The sequence below is a fragment of the Heterodontus francisci genome, unplaced genomic scaffold (genome assembly GCF_036365525.1).
Source record: "Heterodontus francisci isolate sHetFra1 unplaced genomic scaffold, sHetFra1.hap1 HAP1_SCAFFOLD_631, whole genome shotgun sequence".
Classification (NCBI taxonomy): Eukaryota; Metazoa; Chordata; class Chondrichthyes; order Heterodontiformes; family Heterodontidae; genus Heterodontus; species Heterodontus francisci.
Genome location: NW_027141253.1, coordinates 440,386 through 452,536, shown reverse-complemented (window position 1 = coordinate 452,536; position 12,151 = coordinate 440,386). Strand labels below are relative to the sequence as shown.

The 12,151-nt window shown below is 47.4% G+C and overlaps 1 protein-coding gene across 2 annotated transcripts in view; it reads left to right on the top strand.

The window, feature by feature from the left end:
• Window positions 1-8,242: 8,242 nt before the first annotated feature.
• LOC137362542 (butyrophilin subfamily 3 member A1-like) overlaps window positions 8,243-12,151 on the top strand; it is a 142,087-nt gene continuing 138,178 nt past the window's right edge. The window contains exon 1 of one of the 2 annotated variants that reach the window (XM_068026930.1): window positions 8,243-8,356. The gene's annotated coding sequence lies outside the window, so the exon portion shown is untranslated. The remainder of the gene's footprint in view (window positions 8,357-12,151) is intronic. The other variant, XM_068026931.1, reaches the window with a different exon arrangement.

Below are 12,151 nucleotides of genomic sequence, written 5' to 3'. Positions count from 1 at the left end.
CCAACTACCGCCCCATCAACCAACTCTCAATCATCAGTGAAGTGATGGAAGGTGTCATCAACAGTGCCATCAAGCAGCACTTGCTTCGCAATAATCTGCTCAGTGATGCTCAGTTTGGGTTCCCTCAGGGCGACTCAGCTCCTGACCTCATTACAGCCTTGGTTCAAACATGGAAAAAAGGGCTGAACTCAAGAGGTGAGTTGAGAGTGACTGCCCTTGACATCAAAGCAGCATTTGACCGAGTATGGCATCAAGGAGCCCTAGCAAAACTGAGGACAATGGGAATCAGGAGGAAAAACCTCCGCTGGTTGGAGTCATACCTAGCGCAAAGGAAAATGGTTGTGGTTGTTGGAGGTCAATCATCTGAGCTCCAGGACATCACTGCAGGAGTTCCTCAGGGTAGTGTCCTGGGCCCAACCATCTTCAGCTGCTTCATCAATGACCTTCCTTCAATCATAAGGTCAGAAGTGGGGATGTTCGCTGATGATTGCACAATGTTCAGCACCATTCGCGACTCCTCAGATACTGAAGCAGGCTGTGGCCAGATGCAGCAAGACCTGGACAACATCCAGGCTTGGACTGAAAAGTGGCAAGTAACATTCGCGCCACACAAGTGCCAGGCAATGACCATTTCAAACAAGAGGGCATTCTGAAGGGGGAGGGTGCGCAGTCAGAGGTTGTGGTACACATTGGTACCAAAGACTTCGGTAGAAAGAGGGATGAGGTCCTGAAACATAAATTTAGGGAGCTCGGTAGCAGATTAAAAAGCAGGACCTCAAAGGTTGTAATCTCTGGATTACTCCCAGTACCACATGCGAGTGAGCATAGGAATAGGAGGATCGAGCAGATGAATGTGTGGCTGAGGAGATGGTGCAGGAGGGAGGGCTTTAGTTTCCTGGATCACTGGGTCTGTTTCTGGCAAAGGTGGGACCCCTACAAATTGGACTGGTTGCACCTGAACTGGAATGGGACCAAATTCCTTGCTGGGAGGTTTGCTAGTGCTGTTGAGGGGGGAGATTTAAAACTAATTTGGCAGGGGAATGGGATACAGAGTGGAGGTACAGTCGGGGGTGATGCACAGTCAAATATAGAAGAGAAACTGAGTCAGTCTGGAAGGCAGAGCAAATATAGACCTCTTAAGGCACAAGTGAAAAATGCAAGGCTGGATTGCATCTATTTTAATGCAAGGAGTCTTACTAATAAGACTAATTGAGGTTATTGATTGGCACATGGGATTATGATATTATTGCCATCACATGATTGAGGGAGGGGCAGAACTGGCAGCTCAATATTCCAGGGTATAGAATCTTCAGGCGTGACAAGCGAGGGGATAAAAGAGGAGGTGGCATTCCACTGTTGACCAAGGAGTCAATTACTGCAGCAAAGATGGATGATATCTTAGAAGGTTCCTCAAATGAGGCCATATGGGTAGAACCTAAAAACAAAAAGGAGGCAATCACTTGGCTGGGTGTGTACTTTCGCTCCAAACAGTCAGGGAGAGATAGAGGAGCCCATATGTAGGCAACTCTCAGAGAGGTATAAAAATAATAGGGTAATAATAGTAGGGGATTTAAACTTACCTAACATCAACTGGGATAGTCTTACGGCAAAAGGCTTAAGGAGGCGGAATTCTCAAAATGCATACAGGAGAGCTTTTTGAGCCAGTACGTAGAAAGTCCTACAAGAGAAGGGGCAGTAATGGACCTAATCCAAGGGAACAAAGCTGAACAAGTGGTAGAAGTGTCAGTGGGGGATCATTTTGGGGAGAGTGACCATAACTCTGTAAGATTTAAGGTAGTTACGGAAAAGGACAAAGACGGGCTGGAAATAAAGGTACTGAATTGGGGGAATGCCAGTTTCAATATGATAAAACAGGACCTGGCCAGAGTGGACTGTGAGCAGCTACTTGTAGGAAAGTCGACATCAGACCAATGGGAGTCATTCAAAGAGGAAATAGTGAGGGTTCAGAGCCAACATGTACCCATTAAGGTGAAGGGTCGGACCAACAAGTCCAGGGAACCCTGGATGTCAAGGGAGACAGAGTATTGGATCAGGAAAATAAAGGTGTATGGCAGATCAGAGTGCTGAAAACAGCGGAGGCCCTAGAGGATTATAGAAAGTGTAGGGGGGTACTTAAAAAAGTAATTAGGAGAGTGAAGAGGGGACATGATCATTGGCGGCCAAGATAAAGGAAAATCCTGAGGCATTTTATAAGTATATTTAGGGCAAGAGGGTAACCAGGGAAAGAGTAGGGCCCATTAGGGACCAAAGTGGCAATCTGTGTGTGGAGCCGGAGGGCATAGGTGAGGTTTTAAGTGATTACTTTTTATCTGTGTTCATTATGGAGAAGGATGATGTAGGTGTACCAATCAGGGAGCGGGATTGCGATATACTTGAACATATTAGCATTGAAAGGGAGGAAGTATTAGATGTTTTCGTGGGCTTAAAAGTGGATAAATCTCCAGGCCAAGATGAGATGTATCCCAGGCTGTTATGTGAGGCAAGGGAGGAGATAGCAGGGGCTCTGACACAAATTTTCAGATCCTTTCTGGCCACAGGAGAGGTGCCAGAGGACTGGAGGACAGCGAATGTTGTACCATTATTCAAGAAGGGTAGCAGGGATAGACCGGGTAATTACAGGCCGATGAGTCTAACATCAGTAGTTGGGAAACTATTGGAAAAAGTTCTCAGGGACAGGATTAATCTCCACTTGGAGAGGCAGGGATTAATCAAGGATAGTCAGCATGGCTTTGTCAGGGGAAGATCATGTCTAACTAACTTGATTGAATTTTTTGAGGAGGTGACGAGATGTGTAGATGAGGGTAAAGCAGTTGATGTAGTCTACATGGACTTCAGTAAGGCTTTTGATAAGGTCCCACATGGGAGATTGGTTCAGAAGGTAAGAGCCCATGAATCCAGGGCAATTTGGAAAATTGGATCCAAAATTGGCTTAGTGGCAGGAGGCAGAGGGTAATGGGTGAGGGTTGTTTTTGTGAGTGGAAGCCTGTGACCAGTGGTGTACCACAGGGATCTGTGCTGGGACACTTGCTGTTTGTAGCGTACATTAATGATTTAGACATGAATATAGGAGGTATGATAAGTAAGTTCGCAAATGACACGAAAATTGGTGGTGTCGTAAATAGTGAGGAGGAAAGCCTTAGATTACAGGACGATATAGATGGGCTGGTAAGATGGGCGGAGCAGTGGCAAATAGAATTTAATCCTGAGAAGTGGAGGAGATGCATTTTGGGAGGACTAACACGACAAGGGAATATACAATGGATGGTAGGACCCTAGGAAGTACTGAAGGTCATAGGGACCTTGGTGTACTTGTCCATAGATCACTGACGGCAGCAGCACAGGTAGATAAGGTGGTTAGGAAGCCATATGGGATACTTGCATTTATTAGCCTAGGCATAGAATATAAGATCAGGGAGATTATGATGGAGCTGTATAAAACGCTGGTTAGGCCACAGCTGGAGTACTGTGTACAGTTCTGGGCACCGCACTATAGGAAGGATGTGATTGCACTGGAGAGGGTGCAGTGGAGATTCAACAGGATGTTGCCTGGGCTGGAACATTTCAGCTATGATGAGAGACTGAAAAGGCTTGGATTGTTTTCCTTAGAGCAGAGAAAGCTGAAGGGGGGACATGATTGATGGATACAAAATTATGAGGGGCATAGATACATTAGATAGGAAGAGACTTTTTCCCTTAGTGGAGGGGTCAATAACCAGGGGGCGTAGATTTAAGGTAAGGGGCAGGAGGTTTAGAGGGGATTTGAGGAAAAATGTTTTCACCCAGAGGGTGGTTGGAATCTGGAACGCATTGCCTGAAGAGGTGATCGAGGCAAGAACCTTCACAACATGTAAGAGGTATTTAGCTGAGCATTTGAAATGTCATAGCATACAAGGCTATGGGCCAAGTGCTGGCAAATGGGATTAGAATAGTTAGGTGCTTGATGGCCAGCACAGACACAATGGGCCGAAGGGCCTGATTCTGTGCTGTCTCGCTCTTTGACTCTATGACTCTAAGAGAGAATCTAACCATCTCCCCTTGATGTTCAATGTCATTACCATCGCAGAATCCCCCACTATCAACATCCTGGGGGTTACCATTGATCAGAAACTGAACTGGACCAGCCACAAATATTGTGACTACAAGAGCAGGTCAGAAGCTCGGAAATCTGCAGCGAGTAACTCACTTCCTGTCTCCTGAATGCCTGTCCACCATCGACAAGACATAAGTCAGGAGTGTGATGGAATACTCTCCACTTGCCTGGATAAGTGCAGCTGCAACAACACTCAAGATGCTTGACACCATCCAGGACAAATCAGCCCACTTGATTGGCACCCCATCTACCACCCTCAAATTTCACTCCCTCCACCACCGACGCACTGTGGCAACAGTGTGTACCATCTACAAGATGCACTGCAGCAACGCACCAAGGCTTCTTTGACAGCACCTTCCAAACCCGCGACCTCTACCACCTAGAAGGACAAGGGCAGCAGATGCAGGGGAATACCACCATCTGCAAGTTCCCCTCCAAGCTACATATCATCCTGACTTGGAACTATTCCCTTCCTTTACTGTCATTGGGTCAAAATCCTGGAACTCCCTTCCTAACACCACTGTGGGTGTACCTACACTCCAAGGACTGCAGCAGTTCAAGAAGACAGCTCACCACCACCTTCTCAAGGGCAATTAGGGATGGGCCACAAATACTGGCCTAGCCAGTGACGCCCACATCACATGAACGAATAAAAAAAAACAAAGTGATTGATGACAACGCTACGTCATCAGGATGCGCCGCGGTGCGCACATGCGCACACGGTCTCAGGCCCTCTGCGCATGCGCTGCGGTCCGGCCTGCCAGGACCAGTTTGCGCATGCGCGGATGACGTCATCGCGTAACGTCATCTTCCTCGGGGAACACGCCAGGTTGGCCTCTGCGCATGCGCAAACTGGTCCTGGCAAGCCGGACCGCAGAGCATGTGCAGATGGCCGGAGACCATGTGCGCATGTGCGTCAATCTTCCGAAAGCTTTGGCGCGAGTTTTTGAAAATGGAAGGAGGAGAGGTTTCGTCGGGCATTTTATCTCAATTATTTAGTCATTTTGGACATTTGCTTCATTTTTATTAGACAGAGGAGATTGTTCCAAGGTAAGTTGCTCTGAAAATATTTACATTGTCTGGGGCACCGCATGTGCTCCAGTCCCTGTTGTTAAGTTGGTCTGAAAACATTTCAAGGGAGGGAAGGAGGGAAAGGAGGGGGGGAAGGAGGGAAAGGAGGGGGGAAAGGAGTGAAGAAGGGAAAGGAGGGGGGAAAGGAGGGAAGAAGGGAAGGGAGGAAGGGAGGGGAGGAAGGGAGGGGAGGAAGGGAGGGGAGGGAGGGTGGAAGGGAGGGTAGGAAGGGAGGGGAGGGAGGGAGGAAGGGAGGGGAGGAAGGGAGGGGAGGGAGGGGGGAAGTGAGGGAGGGAGGGAGGGAAGTGAGGGAGGGGAGGAAGGGAGGGAGGGGAGGTGGGGAGGAAGGGAGGGAGGGGAGGGGGGGAGGAAGGGAAGGATGGGAGGGAGGGGAGGAAGGGAGGGAGGGGAGGGAGGGGAGGGAGGGGGGGGAAGGAGTAAGGGAGGGAGTGGGGGAAGGGAGGGGGGAGGGGGGAAGGGGGGAGCAGCGGAGTGGAAGAGGGGTGCCTTTTTCTGTGCATGCGCCATAAACACAAGGACTGGCTGATGAGATGGAGCCAATTAATTTGCCCAACAATTGCCCGGAAGCACCTTTGGATGGAGGTGGCCATGCGCTGGACATCAGTCGCGTGCCACAATCCATGGATCCTGAGCCTTTCACCCCCGGCCTAATGATCTGATGGACCATACATACGCCTGCCTGTTCAAAGCTCCACTTCCCCCACCTGTGGTACCCTCTCCTTGCTGTTCACCTGTTCCTGCACCCATCCAAGCAGTGCACATGGACACACAGCCAGCTGTTCCAGCACCCATCCGAGCAGTGCACATGGACACACAGCCACCTGTTCCTGCACCCATCCAAGCAGTGCACATGGACACACAGCCACCTGTTCCTGCACCCATCCGAGCAGTGCACATGGACACACAGCCACCTGTTCCTGCACCCATCCGAGCAGTGCACGTGGACACACAGCCACATGTTTCCCCATCTGCCCTTGAAACAACCATGCAGAGCCTTGTGAGACTCCGCAGTTGCCAGCTGCTGCCTGTCAAGCAGAGAAGGCGTCCAAAGGGGTCAAGCACTTGGGGAACATTCAGCAAGAAGAGACTGAGCACTAAAAGAAACAAGCATGCCGTGTCCAGTGGTAGCACAAATGTGAATGCTCTTGCTGCGTACACAACTGGTGAGGTGGAAGTGCAGCCACACCATTCTCCATCCTCAGTGTTGCTTTATGGCAAAGGTAGATAAGAGTGAAAGAAATGGAAGGTGATGCTGATAGTGGTAGGTAGGATTAAATGGGAATGGATGGGAAGACGCACGAGTAGCATAACCACTAGCAGGGAACAGCTGGGCTAAATGGCCTGCTTTATGTTCATAGTCCAAAAGAAATGTGCTTCTTTTTCCAGCACCCTCACATCATTCATGTTTTCCCTGAGAGCAGCATTGAACCATCACGAGATAGGGGCAGTAACATCATCCTGACTCCTACAGCTGAGGTGGGTACTAAGTGATTCATTGGCCTATACTGCAGAGCATAAAGCATGCACAACAGTAATTTCATTGGAGGGAGGGAAGCTCTGACACTGATGCTCTTTCATTATTTCCTTTCATGTAAAATGTGCCCTTGAGAAAACAATCCTTGACACTTAAGGACGGCATTCCAGCAAAGGAGGCAGTGCAGGAGATGACGCAAGGATGTGATGATTCCTGCATCTGAGGTAGGTAATAAGTGCTTCATTGGCGACGTTATCAATTGGTGCCTTCACTGCAGAACTTAAAAAGGTGTGCGCAACAGTAATTTCAGTGGATGGAGGGAGGCAAGCTCTGACTCTGATTTGCTTTTCTTCTTTTCATGTAAAACATGCCGTCGAGAAAACAATCCTCGAGACTTACGGTCAGCATTCAAGCAACGAAGGCAACTGGATCATGCTGCGGAGCTCATCACGATGTGGAAAGGAACATTGCATTTATGGATGAATTGGGAATGCACATTGGGATGCGCTTGGGGAACATTCACCAAGAATAGACTGAGCTCAGACTCTTGTGACTTTGCCTTCTTCACATGGACAATACAGTAGTGGAATAGAGAGCCAAGCGTTCATTCACCACAAGGCTCTCCAGGAACAATCTCTTTAGCTGTGCATAGCAGAGACTCGGCCTGTCTGTCTCACGGGAATGCTGGACACAACACTCATGTATCCATGCACAGCAGTTCCTCGGATACTTAATGAACTTAATAAAACTTTTCAATAATTAAACCCAGAATTGTTGAGGTTTTGTTTTGCATGCTATTTCCCCGACTTTGCAACTGCACTTCAGATATTCAACTATGGTGGAGGGGTGGAGGTAGTGGGGTAGAGGGATGGGTGGGTGAAGAGGGGGATGGAGGGGTGGGTGAAGAGGGGGAGGGAGGGGTGGGTGAAGAGGGTGGGGGGGTGGGGAGAGGGAGCATGCAAAATGCAGGAACCAGACAGTTGCAATGCCTGAAGTACTGTGGAGAAGTAGAGAAAGCAACTGGGTAGGGGAGAAAGCAACTGGATTGGGCATCCGCAGCTGGAGGGAATGGCTGAATGGAGAGGGCCGGAAGCGAGAGGCCGTAGAGAGCCGCGGGGAGCGAGTGTGCGAAGACCTTGGTGTCACCGGGTCCAGGGACTGGCCGGTAAGTCTTTTGCTGTTGTGTTTATGGTGCATGCACAGAAAAAGGCACTCCTCTTCCGTTCAGCTGCTCACCACCCACCCCCTTCTCCCTCTCCCCCTCCCCCTCCCCCCCCTCTCCCTCTCCCCCTCCCCCCCCTCTCCCCCTCCCCCCCCTCTCCCTCTCCCCCTCCCCCCCCTCTCTCCCTCCCCCCCCTCTCTCCCTCCCTCCCTCTCCCTCCCCCCCATCTCTGTGATTCTTTGAGCAGCGCCATCTTTAGTCCTGGCAGCTGCGACAGTCGCAAGCTGTGACGTTTTCGTGGCACATGCTGTATTTGCGCATGTGCCAAAACAGCGCCATCTACCGACGGCGTTGTCAACAATTGCGGTCGAAAAAACATCCAGTCAAGTTCCCTTGTTCGACAATGAAAAGTGAAAGTGAAAGTTTTCAGGGAGTTGTTGTTGTGAACAGGCCAGCTCCTCACAGATCAATGGAGAAAAGGCGGAAAATCTTCAATCAGATTGTCTGAAAGTAAGAGGTGAGTGTGAAATATTCTTTATTTTCAGGGTAGGTTTTATTCCCAGTGAGATTGGGCTGTTTTTATTAATGGTGAAAGGTCCTGATCAAATACAAGGAGTTGAACGGGGAGCTGCTGGAGATTGTCCAGTGAAACAGTGAAAACTTTCTATATGTCTCTAATCACAGGAACAGTGTCTGGAACTGGGTCCTATCAGGATAAGGGAACGGGAGGGAGAGAACATTTTAGACATGAAACTGTCAGAGTCAAACACAGAGACCAGGAAGAGAGACAGAAGTAAAAAGGAGGAACATAGTCTTGTAACGGCCATTAAATAAAACCTCACCCGCTGGGGTTTAGATTTAAAATTAAATCATTAACCTGAGAGATCATTACGGCCTCTCCTTTCTTAAATCAATCCTTTAATGCAGGAACTTCATGTTAAATATTCTTTAATCGACACTACACTGAATACAATTTGTTACTTTTGCTTCAGTGCAGTTTCTTTAAGGAGTGGTCATGAAGACTATAATTTAAATCTCTGCAGTGTAATCCGAGTAGATCTACTATGAAACTGATACAAAAACTCAGCCGATATTAATAAAAACACAATTCTACAAATAGTGGAAATCTGAAACAAAAGCAGAAAAAGTTGGGAAATGCACAACAGATCAATCGACATCCAGAGTAGAAAGAGATTTACATTTTGAGGTGTGTAATCTTCATCAGAACTGAAAAGGGGATTTAGATCCTGAAAAGTGCCTGAACACAATGACAAATATTGTAGGAACCTTTGGGGGAAAAAATCAACCTATTGGGAACCTTCGTGAGGCTAAAAGGGCAAATAAATAACAAATAAAGTTTGCGAATAAAAACCCAGTTTGGAGGCCCAACATGAAGTTTGCAGAGCAGTGAGTTTGTTTGATGGCTCAGGGTTGATGAAGTGAAGAATTGATCATGAGGAGGTTTTGAAAAGTTTAGTTCTGCTTCCCATTACATATCATTCTCTCTTTTTGTTTTTTTTTGTCTGTATTCAATGTTTAATTTGGATTTTTAGGGTTCCAATCAGCATGCAAGATCTTAAAATCCCACAAGCATGCAGGGTACTTTATCAACAGAAAAACTATTATCAGAGATCAGACAAAGTGGCTGAGATTTCCGAAGGAAAGCATAATGCTTTGTCTTTCTATGAGGCTGTTTGCAGCTCTCTGCCGTTAATGTTAACTTTATCATCAGACATTAACTATAGCTGACATTTTTCCTCTGGCTGTAGATGTTGGCAATGTGGGATGGGTGTGTCAATATTTACTGGGATGAAGATGTGAACCCTTTTCAGAAAACTATTGGTGGGTGATCTGTATCCTTGGTGTCAAACTGCTTTTGTTGTCCCCATCAGACTCTCAAACCACTGAAGCCATATCTGCTTTGCTTTTACCGTTCTACAGAAACATAGAAGATTTACAGCATAGAAAGAGGCCGAAAGAACAAGCCACCCAGCCTAATCCCACTTTCCAGCATTTGGTCTGTAGCCCTGTAGGTTACAGCACTTCAGGTGCACATCAAGGCACCTTTTAAATGAGTTGAGGGTTTCTGCCTCTATCACCCTTTCAGCCAGCGAGTCAAGACCCCTACCACCCTCAGTGAATTTTTTCTTCATCTCCCCTTTAATCCTTCCACCAATCACTTTAAATCTATGCTCCCTCCTCACTGACCTTTCTGCTAAGGTAAATAGGCCTTTCCCATCCACTCTCCAGGCCCCTCACAATTTTATGCAACTCAGTCAAATCTCCCCTCAACCTCCTCTATTCCAAGGAGAACAACCCCAGCCTATCCAATCTTTCCTGCATTTTTCCAGTCCTTGCAACATCCTTGTAAATCTCCTCTGTACTCTCTCTAGTGCGATTACATCCTTTCCGTAATGAGGTGACCAGAATTGCACACAGTACTCAAGTTGTGGCCTAACCAGTGAGTTATACAGTTCCAGCATAACCTCCCTGCTCTTATATTCTATACCTCGGCTAATAAAGGAAAGGATTCCATATACCTTCTTAACCACCTTATCAACCTGTCCTGCTACCTTCAGGGATCTGTGGACATTCAGTCCAAGGTCCCTCACTTCCTCTTCACCTCTAAGTATCCTCTCATTTATTGTGCATTCCTTTGCCTTGTTTGACCTCCCCAAATGCATCACCTCACACTTCTTCAGGTTGAATTCCATTTGCCACATTTCCGCCCACCTGACCATTTCATTGATACCTACCTGCAGTCTGCAGCTATCCTCCTCACTATCAACAACACGGCCAATTTTTGTGTTGTTTGCAAACGTCTTGATCATGCCCCTTACATTTACATCCAAATTGTTAATATACCCCAAAAAGCAGAGGACCCAAAACGGAGCCCTGCGGAATCCCACTGGAAACAGCCTTCCAGTCAGAAAACACCCATCAATTACCATTTGTTTTCGGCCACTGAGTCAATTTTGTATCCAGCTTGCTACATTTCCCTGGATCCCATGGGCTTTTAAAAAAAAAATTCTGCCATGTGGAACCTGAGATGGACTGGAGAGTTGGGCAGAGAAATGGCAGATGGAGTTCAATCAGGGCAAATGCGAGGTGATGCATTTTGGAAGATCCAATTCAAGAGTGAACTATACAGTAAATGGAAAAGTCCTGGGGAAAATTGATGTACAGAGAGATTTGGGTGTTCAAGTCCATTGTTCCCTGAAGGTGGCAACGCAGGTCAATAGAATGGTCAAGAAGGCATACGGCATGCTTTCCATCATCGGACGGGGTATTGAGTACAAGAGTTGGCAGGTCATGTTACAGTTGTGTAGGACTTTGGTTCGGCCACATTTGGAATACTGCGTGCAGTTCTGGTCGCCACATTACCAAAAGGATGTGGATGCTTTGGAGAGGGTGCAGAGGAGGTTCACCAGGATGTTGCCTGGTATGGAGGGCGCTAGCTATGAAGAGAGGTTGAGTAGATTAGGATTATTTTCATTAGAAAGACGGAGGTTGAGGGGGGACCTGATTGAGGTGTACAAAATCATGAGAGGTATAGACAGGGTGGATAGCAAGAAGCTTTTTCCCAGAGTGGGGGATTCAATTACAAGGGGACACGAGTTCAAAGTGAAAGGGGAAAAGTTTAGGGGGGATATGCGTGGAAAGTTCTTTACGCAGAGGGTGGTGGGTGCATGGAACGCATTACCAGCGGAGGTGGTAGACGCGGACACGATAGCGTCTTTTAAGATGTATCTAGACAGATACATGAATGGGCAGGAAGTAAAGAGATACAGACCCTTAGAAAATAGGTGACAGGTTTAGATAGAGGATTTGGATCGGCGTAGGCTTGGAGGGCCGAAGGGCCTGTTACTGTGCTGTAATTTTCTTTGTTCTTTGTTCTTGTCAAAAGCCTTGCTAAAGTCCATGTAGACCACATCAACTGCAGTACCCTCATCAATCCTCCTTGATACTTCCTCAAAAAATTCAATCATATTATTCAGACACGAGCTTCCCTTAACAAATCCATGCTGACTATCCTTGATTAATTAGTGCCTTTCTAAGAGCTATCCAGCCTAATCCCACTTTCCAGCTCTTGGAACATAGGCCTGTAGGTTATGGCACATCAAGTGCATATCCAAGTATTTTTTTAAATGCCATAAGGGTTTCTGCCTCTACTACCCTTCCTCTTCCCCCCCTACCCCCTGTATAGCTGAGCCACTCCACTCATTGTGCTGTTATCTTGGCTCTCGTTGCAGTCCCGAGAGGAAACATTGTCCTCTCCAATATGCAGAACTGAATATTAGTTCGAAAGCGA